The following is a 14,434-nucleotide window of genomic DNA, read 5'->3' on the forward strand; positions in this document are numbered from 1 at the left end:
CCTCCATACCTGTGCCTGGTCTGGAAGTTCATCTCAGCGAACCTGAAACTATCTGCTACATAAACTGTGATGTGTCTTCCATGCAAGTGCCTGTTTCTTATTTTCCATGTGCTTATTACTGCTCTAGACTTCTTCCTAAGATCCCAATTTCCTTTAAATACACCCCTGTATTTGTGATTTCTCCTTAAATAAACACAGCAATCCATTAAAAAAAGAAAGAAAGAAAAATAAAACTTGGGGCTGGAGAGATGGCTTAGCACTTAAACGCTTACCTGTGAAGCCTAAGGACCCCGATTGGAGGCTCGATTCCCCAGGACCCATGTAAGCCAGATGCACAAGCGGGACCATGCATGTGGAGTTTGTTTGCAGTGGCGGGAGGCCCTGGAGCACCCACTCTCTCTTTCTCTCCCTCCCAAATAAATCAGCATTAATTTTTTTAAATAAAGAAAAGAAAAACATGTCCCCCCAGAACTTCTAACCTCTGGAAATGCCGCCATTGACTGGAGCCAATCCCCTGCTAGAGCTGGTTTACACCATCTTGCAAGAATTGATTGTCAAGTGTCTTAGTGATTTTAAGTGCCTGTTGCTACATGATTGAGCTCAACCATGGTAGAAACAGTTGCAGAATAGAAATGGTCAAATCCTACCTAACATATCAGGATCGCTATCACTTCGAGAACTATGTCATATATAAACTTTGGTAGCATAAGAGGCCAGAAAATAAAAATGATTTTCTGAGTAGAGTGCCATCCTTTATTAATTACTTTTGCATATCTATGAAGAAAAATGCTTGGCAGAACAACTCATAAGGAATTATCTACTTGGGCTCATGGTTTCGGAGATCACGGGCTGGAGGGCACAGTGGGACGGACATAACTATTCAATGCATGCCAGCCAGAAAGCCCAGGAGAGAAACTTGAATCATGGGTGACAGGAAGCTGAATGTGTAACAAAGAAAAAGGTCAGGAACAATATCACCCTAGGGACTCAGCACCCCCCCCCATGACCTGCTACTTCCTGGTAGTCACCACTGGTGTGTTTTCACCATCTTCCAATCGTTCTACCATATTGGAACCCATCAAAGCACCAATTCATTCTCTACGTCAGAGCCCCCGTGGTCGGATTGTCTCTGCAAACCCCACCATGGGCACACTCAGAGGGGTGCTCTACTCATCTCATGGCATGGCAACTTTGTAGAAAGAAAAATGTCATCTGAGCGTGACATGGCAGTTGCCCTCTTGAACTCTCAGCAGCTGTTATTACCCAACTATCCCCCTACAAGTTCCAAAGAAATTGGGCCCATTCACATTCCATTATTGAAGACCCAGGAGTCTCCACCTCCCCCTGAGGACATATGGGTAGTCAATGGTTACTGAGAGATTTGTTTTCCCTTCAGCAGCGTAACCACCTGTGAGTTCTGTATGCTCCTGTAAGTAACCCTTCACCCACACTCCTCCTGTAAGTTACCCCAACTAATTTCACTGGTCTACTATGGCAGACATGGGTGGGGTAATTTCTTTGTTTCTTCTCTTTTTTCAAGAGTAGGGGTGTGAACTTTTCACTCTGCATGTGTGTGTTTCCATGCACACATGTGTGGTTATGCTGATGGAAACTCAGGGCTTTGTGCATGCTCAGCAAAGTCACCTCCAATCCTGGCACAGCTCATTATTTATTTACTATTCTGCATTAACATGCATACTTATTTTTGATTAATTCCCATCTGTGGTAAATAGACATTCATTCACATCTCCTCAGAAAAAGTTCACACAACAGAACCTCTCAGCCCAGTGGATTAGGCAACCATGATTAGCCACAACACTCTTTAATATAGAATGGGTTGTGTTTTCACAGAAAAAAAGTCAACAGACATATGAAAGAGAATAATTAAGCCATTTTTTTTAGGACTTGACTAACAATATTTGTTTAGGGCATGCAATTTCATTTTCCCAGTATCTTAAAAGTATAAAGTAGGAGATGAGAATCATATCCCCATGCATTTTTCTGAGCTGCGGGAGAAGTCAAACATGTCTACCTGTAGTGGACTTATTTTTCTTTCGCCTTTCCAAAACATGATTTAGTGACATGGTCAAAGCCAAAGAAGGGATTATAGTTTCACCAACAGTAGTTTTATTTATAATTATTCTCATCAGACATCCAAGTGCTAGCACAAACTCAAAAGAAACTGTCAAGCAAGAGTCTGTACTCTCCATATGTGCAGAATCATAGCCTGTCCAAGGGCTGATGTCAGGAAAGCCAAAGAATCTCTGATGTGTGGAACTGGAGAAAGTATTGTTCACCCCCGAAGAAGCCTGGGTGCAAAGCTTTATGTGGAAGGGAGATCTGCAAAGTTGAGTTCATCTCTGTGATGTAAATGAATGCTTCTGAAGCCCAGTAGACTGCATGCCAATAAGTGTTTTGACTTAATAGATGTAAGCAAAAATAACCTCCAAGCATAATTGACTAATTAAGAAATAGATTAAGAGCCCCAAAGAGCCAGACCAGGACTAAAAGAGGTCTGGCCCCTTTAGCCCTCTTTGCTTGAATCACACTGCCTCCCAGATTCTTTGGGATTGCCAAGTGTACCTGCCTGCACATGGAAGTGGAAATTTCCCGAGGGGGCGCTACTGTTCCTGTCATTGTCTGTCAGTTAGGATAAACATTCTCCTAGAAGAGCCACTTGCTCACTTTTAATTTGCTCTGAGAAGAAGATCTTGGATAGTTTGTAGTTAGTAAACTCAATTGAAGTTCACTGACTGACAGTTCTTTTCCCCTATGACAGGATGAAACCAGTGGGAAAGTCAACCGTCCTTATCAACCAGTGTTTTTGGAGTTGGGATTTGAAGACAGATTTGTTGGAGTCAACACCAACAGTCTTTCACCTGAGGTCCTATTTTCACCTTCTGGCATCAGGAAACAACATCTTCTACTCTGGAGACAGACTTTTATACCTGGTTACATAGAAAAGGAAATGTAAGTTATGATAATCAAAAGTGCCCCAGCACTAGAAAAGAAGTTCAGCATTTACAAGATTCTTTATAATTCCCTCTTGAATTAGTTAAGTTCGTCATTGTCATGACCAAATACATCACAAAGAGCAAATTAGAAGATGGAGGATTTGTTTTGGCTCACAGGCTTAGGGGATACAGTCCATCACTGCAGGTGAACTGTGGTCATATGGTCATGCTACATGGCAGAGGGCAGGGACTCTACCTCCTCACCTCTCTGCGGAATAGGATGTAGAGAAGAATGGAAGTGGAGCTAGGCTATAAAATTCAAGGCCCACCCTTTAAGGACCCATTTATTCCAGGTAGAACCCTGCCTTTTAAAGGTTCCACATCCTCCCAAAACAGTGCCATCCACTAGGGACCAAGTATTCTAATGCCTGAACTCATGGAGGGACATTTTATATCCAAACCATAGCAATCTTCCCCAACTGCATAAGTTCCTTATCATCTATCTTATCCTTGGTAACGCACTGTTGCAGTCAGGTTCACACTGCTGGCAGAAATCACCCGACCAAGAACAGCTTTTGGGAAAACAGGATTTATTTTGGCTTACAGGCTCAAGAGGAAGCTCCATGACGGTAGGGGAAAATGATGGCATCAGCAGAGGGGGGACGTCACCCCCTGGCCAACATAAGGTAGATCATAGCAGCAGGAGAGTGTGTCAAACACTGGCATGGGGAAACTGGCTATAAAACCTGTGGTGGTTTGATTCAGGTGTCCCCCATAAACTTAGGTTTTCTGAATGCTAGGTTCCCAGCTGATGGATATTTGGGAATTAATGCCTCCTGGAGGGCGTGTATTGTTGGGGGTGGGCTTATGGGTGTTATGACATCATTTTCCCCTGCCATCGTGGAGTTTCCCCTTGAGCCTGTAAGCCAAAATAAATCTCTTTTTCTCAGAAACTGCTCTTGGTTGGGGGATTTCTGCCAGCAATGTGAACTGGACTGCAACAAGACCCATAAGCCTGCCCCCAACAATACACCACCTCCAGGAGACTTTAAGTTCCAATTGCAATCATCTGGGGAACCTCGCCTCCAGGATACCTAAGTTTATGGGGGACACCTGAATCAAACCACCACATTCTGCCCCTGGCACCCATAAATTAGTAACCACAAGTGATATAAAATTCAAAGCATTTAGCTGGGCATGGTGGCAAATGCCTTTAAACCCAGCACTCAGGAGGCAGAGGTAGGAGGATTGCCATGAGTTTGAGGGAACCCTGAGACTCCATAGCGGATTCCAGGTCAGCATGGGCTAGAGTGAAACCCTACCTTGAAAAACCAAAAACCAAACAAACAAAAATAATAATAATAAAATAAATAAATAAATGCAATTCATTCATCCAACCTTAAAAGTCCCCATGATTTTTATCAATCCCAATGTTGTTCAAACATCCCCATGATCCAAGGCCTTTTAACTGAGCCATAATACCAAAAAATCACCAAAAAACCTATAATGGCACAGAATAAACATTCACACTGCAAAAGATGGTACTGGGCATAGCAAAGAAATATTCAACCAATACAAGATTTAAAGAAACATCAAACTCTGTATCTTCAAATCCAACAACTATAGTCAGTGACAAATCTCCAAGTCCGATAATTCTAAACAGCAACAAGCCTCTGGCATTCCAATTCCACCCCTCCAGCTAGGCTACTCACAGTCCTGGAAAACTTCATTAGGGCCGGAGCTTTCCTTGGCAGCCATCTCATAGTCTCAGCCTCTTCACTGGGTCTCCATTGCAAGCCACAGTCCATCCTCAGGGCTCCATCAAGTTTCCATGCAAGCATCCACACACTGCCCATGGCCATTTCCAAAACACAAGACCATGTTGCAAATTTACTGACCCTCTCTCTCTTGCATTTCTTATACTCTATAATACCAAGTAGAGTTCCAGTTTGTTAATTCAGGGGGGAATAAAGCAAACTTTGAAGAACAGGACACTCCTCGAGTACTCAAGCCCCTTCAAAAGAGTCTACATTCTACCTGTTGCCCCAGTGCAGGTCAGCTGGCCCAGTCTCAAAGGCAGTAATCTCTCATGTAATTGCAGCTGAATGGGCACAAGCTTTAGTCCAAAGATTTCATTCTGTACCATATCCCTCTGCACACACCGGTCCTTTTCTACACAATGCAACCCTGCACAGCTTCTCAGGACATGGGTATAACAGTGAGCCTCTCAGACAAACTGCTTGTAGCCCAGTCCAGGCAAAGCTCTTTCTCACCCTCATAAGCCAGTTCTTGCTGCATTCTGGTTTTTCAACTCTGGTCAGAATAGTCCATCAAGCTGTACTTATAGCACTGCAAGGCATCTCCTAGGCCAAGGTTTCAAATCCTTCCACGTGCCTCTTAAAAATAAGCTCCAAAAGGCCAAAGTCACACAGTCAGGTGTCTAGCAGCAACCCCACTTCTGGTACCAGCATTAATGTCACACTCAGGGTCACACTGCTGGTAGAAATCACCCAACCAAGAGCACTTTGGGGGAAAAAAAGGATTTATTTTAGCTTACAGACTCAAGGGGAAGTTCCATCATGGCAGAGGAAAACAATGGCATGAGCAGAGGGTAGACATCACCCCTGGCCAACATAACAATAGGAACAAACGCTGGCATGGGGAAACAAGCTATAACACCCATAAGCCTGTAATACACTGCCTCCAGGAAACTTTAAATTCCAATTGCCATCAGCTGGGGAACCTAGCATCAAGAACACCCTAGTTTATGGGGGACACCTGAATCAAACCACCACACCCATTCAGTACAATTCCCAAAGTCCACAGAGTCATTCAGTCCCAACACTATTAAAAAGCCCATGGTTACTTTTAAGACTCAAGTCAATTGCTCAATTGTGAGGGCCTATAAAATCAAAAGGCAAGTTAAATACTTCCAATGAAAGAGAGTAAAGATTCCTATTCCAAGATGGGAGAGGAAAGGGGAAACAACAAGGAAATACTGGACCAAAGCAAGACTAAACCCAATGCAAACACCAAACCTTGTAGCTCCTGATTCTCCATCTGAGGCATGTGATAGCATTATCTGGGCTCTCTAAACAGCTTGGCTAGACTCTCCCTTCCAGCCATATTTACTATGGGAGAAATGATCTCTCTCTCTCTCTCTCTCTTTCTCTCTCTCTCTCTCTCTTAGGCCAGCTCCACTCAGTGAAACTTTCCTCAGTGGCTGTCCCAACTTTCCTCAGTGGCTGTCCCATATCTATCTCATCTCCAATATCCCCGGGTTTCTATTACAACTTGGGCTTTACCTACTCAGTGTCACATTTATCCCACTCAGGAACTTCATGAAGGTGATTCATGAGGTTGGCCTCAGCAGCTCTCAGGAACCTTGGTGCAAGCCTTCATTATCCCCTGACTTTTGTAACTTGATTGCCTGCAAAACCAGAAGTATGTGGTCAATGTGAGGTACTGCTGCTAGCTTGAGATGTAGTCTGGCTTCCTTGGAGAACAGCTACAACAGTCTCTGTGTGCCTTCATGGAAAATCCTGGGGTGTGTGTGGGGGTGAACTGCCCTAGGTAGCCCTGCTCAAGCAGAATGCCTTAAAACCTCTATGTTCTCTTCAAATTAATGTTTCTCTAATGAATTTGTATTGTTAAACCCTGGAGCCTTGATAGCAGATCCTTGCTAACGAGGCATAATTCTTATCGTCCCAGTACAAAGTGTGAGCCTTCCCTTTCATTGCACAAATTGTTTTAACAATCAACACGGTTTTGCTATCACTAGCCTTGCCTATCATATTTACAACTTTAAGCAGACACACACCCGTTCTCACCAAACTGTGCATTTTAATATCTTTTTTGTTCCATTTTTACTGTAAATCTAAAATAAGTGAGTTGTATCATATCCCAGTTTGATTAGTAGGCTGTCTTGAAATTTCCTCCACCAAAAAAAAAAAAAAAAAAAAGAGTCCATTGCTTTTAGAATTAGCCTCACTCAAATTTTCAGTACCTGGGTAGAATGCAGGCAGAGTCTTTGCCAGAACATAACACGAATGGCCTGTAGCCAAGTTTCTAACTGAGTTCTTGCTCCACTCTGTAACCCAGTGAGTCCTCTGTCCACTGTGTACATACCAGCATCCTGATCTTCCCATCCACACCAGAACATCCCCTTAAATTCTTCTTACACTACTTTAAGGTTCCCTTATCCCATATTTATTTTTTTCATTATTTATTTATCTGAGAGCGACAGACAGAGAAAGAAAGAGGCAGATAGATAGATAGAGAATGGGCACACTGGGGCCTCCAGCCAGCACACCCCTTGTGCATCTGGCTAATGTTGGTCCTGGGGAATCAAGCCTCGAGCCAGGGTCCTTAGGCTTGACAGGCAAGTGCTTAACTGCTAAGCCATCTCTCCAGCCCCTTATCCTTTATTTCTAAGCTCTTCCTCATCACTACAAACCTGTTCCAAAGGCCTGACTGCCACACGGTTAGTCCTATCACCCCACTCCTTGTACCAGGTTTCTGAATTAGTTACTGTGGTGGTTTGAAAAGAATAGATGGCCCCCAATATATTCAGGTTTTTTTTTTATTGTTTGTAGTTTGCATCTGTAGCCACCTGGCCACAGGCAATGTCACTGAGTGATCTTAAGGTGTGGTGGTGGGTTTCAGATTTCAATCTAAAGATATGCAAAGTGTGCCTGGCTGGAGTTCCTGAAGTGTGCTGTGGCTGTTGACTTTTAGTCTTGTGCTTCTCTCTCTGCTTGAACCTGAGAAGACAGGCCAGCTTCTTCTGCCACTTATGGAACTTCCCCTGGATCTGTAGGCTTCAATAAATATCTCTTCCTCCATAACTGTGCCTGTCTGGAAGTTCATCTCAATAAACCTGAAGCTGTCTGCTACAGTTACCTTTATCATCACTGTGATCAAAGAAGCAATTTAAGGGGCTGGGAATACAGCTCGGTCAGGAAAGTGCTTGATGTGTAACCATGAGGACCTGTTTTCAATCCCTAGTAGTCACATTTTTTAAAAGCCAGGACTAGAGATGTCTTAATGATTAAGATGCTTTCCTGAGAAGCCTAGGAACCCAGGTTCATTTCCTCAATACCCACATAAGACAGATGCACAATGTGGCATATGCATCTGGAGTTCATTTACAATGGCTGGAGTCCCTGGCATGCTTACTCTCTCTCTCTCATAAATAAATATTTTTTAAAAGCTAGTGTGGTAGTATACACATGTAATCCTGGTGCTGGGGAGACAGAAAGAAATGGATCCATGTGACTCACTGGCCAGCCAATGTACCCTACTTTGTCACTCCAGACCAATAAGAGACCCCATCTCAAACAAAGGATGGTGACACCTGATACTGTCCTCCAGCCTCCACATATGCACATGAACCTGCACACATACACTTAAAAATGAGGCAACATAAGGGAGGATTTATTTTGGTTCACAGATAGAGGGGCTGCAGTCTTGTACATCAGGAAGGATGAGGCAGTAGATTGCTACATGATAATGGGAGAATGTGGTTGGGATTTTTTGGCTCTTCATGTGGTGGTGGAACAGGTAATAGAGACATTACAGGAAGGGGACATTTTATATCCAAACCATAATACCTTTCTTCTTTGATTTTTTTTTTTCATATAACAATACTACAATAACTCTAGAGCAAGGCTGTCCAAAAAGTCTTTTGGTAATGTTGAAAATGCTCTCTATCTACACTGTCCCCATGAGGAACTACCGCCTACATGAGATTGTTGAGCAGTTTTTTCTAGTGTATGTAAAATCTAGGAACCACGAATGAAAGGAGATATGTGATACTTCTCTTTCTCAGATAGGCTTAATTCACTTAGCATGATTATCTCTAGTGGTGTCCATTTTTCTGCAAATAATTTAACCTTGTTCTTCATGACTGAAAAAAATTACATATTCATACAAGACACGGAAGTAAAGGAGACTATCTGCAATGGGGGAGGTGATAATGGAAAGGGAGAAAGGCAGAAAATAGAAGGCAGGAGTATGGGGAGAGCATACTTGGAATATAATATGTATTTTCATAAACACTGAAAAATAATAATTGAAATTTTGCTAGTGTAAATGAGGATTTAAAGTTTTTGTTTCTTTCACTATCATGCAATCTACATTTTATAGTTAATGTGTCTAGTGAGCACTTTATGGCTATGCCCCTGTACAGCTTCCCTCCCTTAATCCTTCAGATTCTTGCTCAGAGCATGTTTTTGCCACCTGTCCACCCCTCCCTCCCAAGCACTCTTATCATATAGACTGAATCATCTTTTCTAGTTTCACTCACTCATCAAAGGATGAGGAAGGAAATGTGGGGAATTGTGCCAGCCTGCAGCATGAAGGTCGAAATGGGCCTTGAAGGAGGGAGTGGGAATGAATCTGAGACAAGAACACAAGGAATGGAGCCAAGACAAGTTGTGATCAAGGCTCTGGTTTATTCAGGCAGACATAAGCTTATACACAGAAGATAGAACTTTTTCCGACAATGCCTACTTGCCTAAGGTCAGCTTCACCAGGGTCGTATGTTAATCCCTCTGTATCAGGCGCCCACTCCACCTAGGCTGTATACTATACCATGCCTTAGAATCAGGCGCCCAATCCACCTAGGCTGTATACCAAACAATGCCTTAGCATCAGGCGCTCATTCCACCTAGGCTGTATACTTAACAATGCCTTAGTATCAAGAAATTAGGAGATTAGAGATCATCCTTAACTCCCAAGGTCAAAGAGTAGCTGCAGATTCCGAGATCTCCTTTGTATTATGGATAAGAGATCACCCTTAGCTCCCAAGGTCAAAGAGCAGCTGCGGCTCCCAACATCGGCAATGAACTCTATAGAAAACTTCTCCTTTCTACTCCAATTCTCACTTTTTACTCGGTTTCTTAATCCTGAACATAAAATGTTTGGGGACCTCAGCTGCCAATATCTAAACTCTCACCAAGTATGAGGAAGGAATAAAAAACTGAATGAGAAAAGACAACCTTCCTCTAAGTGAAAAACAAGGATAAGAAGAAAGACAGAATTGTTGGAGTCTTAAAAATTAATAAAACATAATTATAATATAATTAGCATAACAAAACTAAGCCTTACTATATAGCTAGTGATTCAATGTTATCATATGTTCACCTTTTATCTTCACAGTGGAAAGAATAATTTCAAAACTCTCAGCATGAAGAAAATGGAAGATTAGGAAAGCAGGTCTGGATCAGCCCACAGGCAAGCTGTCACTTTCATCAGAAATAAAGGTGGTACCTGGGCCTATAGACTATGTCAGGAGATGAGGTCAGCAGAATCACAAAGATCAGTGAGAGTCAATCACAAGCAGGGCTGCCTTGAAGTTGTGATGAGTTCATTCTACTATAGTGTAGTCTCTTTGGATAGCTGAAGGTCTTATGTCTGCTCTTCATGGACAGGGCATATAAGTCTGGCCCTACTCTATGCCAAACATGCTACAGAAAATGAATAGCAAGATAGTGACCCCAGAAGAGCTTTCCATCATCAACTGGAGGAGGCAGTTCCATCAGCTGAAATTCTCCGGGTAGCACTGAGAATGAGCACAGCAGCCTCGGCCATCTACATCTATTTTAGGAGCAAGGAAGGAGAAAGAAGGGGTGTGCCAAAGGAAAATGCAGTCCATAGTAATAGTGTTGCAACAGGATGTCTTCCTTTTAAACCATTTTTTTTCTTTATTAGTTTATACGTACGCAGTATGTAAACAGCACATGTTGGTAACCTCCTTACCCTTCTCCTTGTCCTCCCCCTTCCAAATGGTACCCTCCTCACTGGAGATGCCAGTTGTCCTCATGGGGATGGTAGCTGTTGCATTGTGGGGGTGGCCATCAGTGATGGGGCAGAGGCCATGTCTCTGTGCATAATGCCCAACTTCTGGCTCTAACAATCTCCCCCCCATGAATTTCCCTGAATCATGTTGGGTTCATTTTAGGTCTACTTCAGTGATGAGGTCTTGGAAGCCTCTGTGTCTGGATCTCAGGATGTCTTTTTACTGATTTCTCCTTTCTAGATTAGCCTCAACTCTCTCTCTCCTCTCTCTCTCTCTCTCTTCTTTGTTTCTGACAATTTTTAGGCAGGGATAACTACTTGATTCTGAGAAGCCAAAGGAGGAAAATGTGGAGGCCTAGCTCTGTTTTTCAGGGAACTTGAAGGACAAGGAACAGTGTCAGAGGAGAGAATTCTGCAACGCATCAGGTTGTTGAGCAATGCAAGAGGACAGGGTGGGAAGAGTTCAGAAACGGTGTCAAGATGAAGCTTAAGATTTCTGAGTTGATGGCTCTGCAAAGGCCACCCATAACTCTAAAGTCTCCCATGAAATCTACCTTATGCATACATGTATTCCTTAGTGTTTTCTTTTAATCTTACTTAAAGACAAGGGAAAACACCCACATGCAGGCAAACACCGAGGGCAGAATGAAGACTAAAAGAACAGCTGAGGAGATCTGAGAAACCAGATGGCCCTAGGAGAATGATGGGAAGGAAAGGGACACGGAAGTCACTGTTGTCAGCTTCTGATTGCTGAAGAGCATGGCCAGAATGTCACCCCAGGGTAGCAGGCACTTCCTCCAAGCTGAGACACAGATGGTGGGCACCCTAGAGTGACGAGTGGGGTGAGCAGTGGCCAGTGCTGTGTCCAGCCTCAGCTGTGCAAGCCATTTCGAGTTGTCACACATAGATGTTCTAGCTGTCATTCTGATGGGTTTTCCTGTTTATTATTTTTATGTCTCTAGGCAGCGACATTCCTGTCAAATGGTGATGGGATGTCGGGTCACATTACTCCCAGTGTGATAGGAAGAGACAAGTGCTGATGGAAGGTGCCACTTCCCAGGTTTAGAACTGTGCACTCGTCATTGGCAATTAATGCCACTCCACTGGCCCTGCCTCCCTATTGGAACAGGCTGAATATAGTAGGCAGAGAGGGCAAAGAAGCCCACAAGGCTTTACCGTTCCAGGCCATGGGCCTCTGCAGCATTGTGGGCAAGTGGTAAGGTAGAGAAAGCCACAGGAAGGGAGTTACGGGCCCCACAGTGGGCCAGGGACTATGCTGGGTGGCTCACACATCTAACTCCATCTATGATATTTATCAAAAGCCATACCTTGGGGTTGGATAAACCCAAATAGGAAATCCAAGTCTACCATGCATTTGTGAGGAAAGTCCTTAAGCCCTATGCAAGCCATAAAGCCAGAGCAGTTATTCCACAGTTTTGAGCAGAATTAGGGGCAACCATTCATGCATTTGTTCACCAACAAATATTCATGAAATATATGGACATACTCGTATTTACTTTCAAAGGTACAACAGAGTAAAGAAAACTGAATAAAAAATTCATGCCTTTATAAATTTAATAAGTCGTTTTAATATACACACAGACATTAGCAGAATTCCACTGGCATGGTGAACATGTGACATCATCTCTAAGAAGCACTGTTAGTTCGGGTGAGGCACCTGAGGCTGTTTAAATAAGATGACGTAGCAGGATCCTTGTTCAGTTGGGAGCTCGAAGGAGAAATACTAGGGAAATGCTACAGCATGTGTCCTCCTGTTTCTCATCACTTGTAGCCACAGCAAGAAAAAAAAAAAAAAATGAGCTGGGTGTGGTGGTGCATGCCTTTAATCCCAACACTCAGGAGGCAGAGGCAGGAAGATTGCTGTGAGTTCAAGGCCACCCTGAGACTACATAGTGAATTCCAGGTCAGCCTGAACTACAGTGAAACTATACCTTGAAAAACTAAAAAAAATAAATAAATAAAAATAAAAATAAATTTTAAAAAAGAAAGAAAAATGAAAACTTCACAGAGTCGCTGTGTCACCTCAAACTATGTTTGTTGAGCTAACTCAGATTCGTTGAGATCACTAAGAAGTAACATCCTAGGAAACTAACCCTCCCGATTCGGCCTGGGGGAGTGTGGGACTTTCAACACGAAGAGAATTGGCAGTCATTGTCACCAAAACTTTGGCCAGGCTTCAGTACTTAAGCCACAAAGAAAGGCTGGGAGTGCTGGAGAGATGGCTTAGCAGTTAAGCGCTTGCCTGTGAAGCCTTAGGACCCCGGTTCGAGGCTCGGTTCCCCAGGTCCCACGTTAGCCAGATGCACAAGGGGGCGCACGTGTCTGGAGTTGCGTTTGCAGAGGCTGGAAGCCCTGGCATGCCCATTCTCTCTCTCCATCTGTCTTTCTCTCTGTGTCTGTCGCTCTCAAATTAAAAAAAGAAAAAAAAAAAAAAAGAAAGGCTGGGGGTTTCAGAGGCGGAAGTAGGCAGGGAACATAGGACAATAAAAACAGGAGGGAGGTCCTCCGCAGGGAAAGGTGGACCTTCCAGAAATCCTCTGCTCTGGGCCAGAGGCCAGTGCCTGAGTCATCTGATTTTGTCTGTTTCTCTGGGACTGGTGAAGAATGAGTTCTAACCACTCGGTGAGCCCCGTGTAACCATCTGAATGAGTCCAGATGGTTAGTCAATACCTCCTTAAATAAATGTGCCCCTAGGACTGCTTGTTTTTGGTTTCAACAGTCCATCTTTCAGCCCAGGCTCAGCATGTTAGAGTAACAGACACCACAGGTTTAGAAAGATTGCTTAATATGGACTTAGACATACATCCCAGCTTTGCTTCTTAAAAATCGGGTTTGTCCTGGCCAAGTCACTTTGACGCTATGAGTTTCACATTTCTCATTCATAAAATGGAGATCAATTATTAATTACCCTAGCCTCCCTGTAAAGGTGATGGATTTCCACAAGGATCAAATTAAACGATGTGTGTGCTTCCATTTTCCAGCTTTAAATTCGTGGTTTGGAGGTAGACTTGGTCTCCCTGCCTTAGATCTGAACTAAAGTTTGAGTCTTATTTTATTTCAACAAGAGATATATTGCATCATGACACCCTTTCAGTTTTTGTTTATTTCTTATAAAATATGATGCAAAGCAATATCCAGGTATGACCTGCATGTCCTCTGCCCTCTACCTGAAGGCATTTTAAAGGTAATTTAAGTTTCTATTAATATCTCTGGATATTTTATTACAAGTCAAATAGTGCCATAAGACTTATTATGAAAAAAAACAGCAATACTTTGCCCTGCCCCTTGACCCCGTCCTCAAGGCCCAACATTCTCTCACCTTTCTCAAATAAATAAAGATGTTATTTCGTTTTTCAATGCAGGGTTCCGCACTAGCCCAGGATGACCTGGAACTCACTCTGTAGTCTCAGGCTGACCTTGAATTCACAGAGATTCTCCTACCTCTGCTTCCCAAATGCTGAGGTTAAAGGGAGGCTGGGATTAAAAAAGCCTTAGCTACTATGCCTGGCTAAAAATAAATAAATAAATAAATAAAAATTAAATAAAAAAGAGTTGGGCAGGGCAGGGGGGTACCTGAGAATATGGCTCAGCAGTCACAGACTTTTGCTTGCAAAGCCTAACACCCCAAGTCCAATTCCCAAGCCACCTACATAAGCTGT

This window comes from Jaculus jaculus, chromosome 6 (assembly GCF_020740685.1).
Source record: "Jaculus jaculus isolate mJacJac1 chromosome 6, mJacJac1.mat.Y.cur, whole genome shotgun sequence".
Taxonomy (NCBI): domain Eukaryota; kingdom Metazoa; phylum Chordata; class Mammalia; order Rodentia; family Dipodidae; genus Jaculus; species Jaculus jaculus.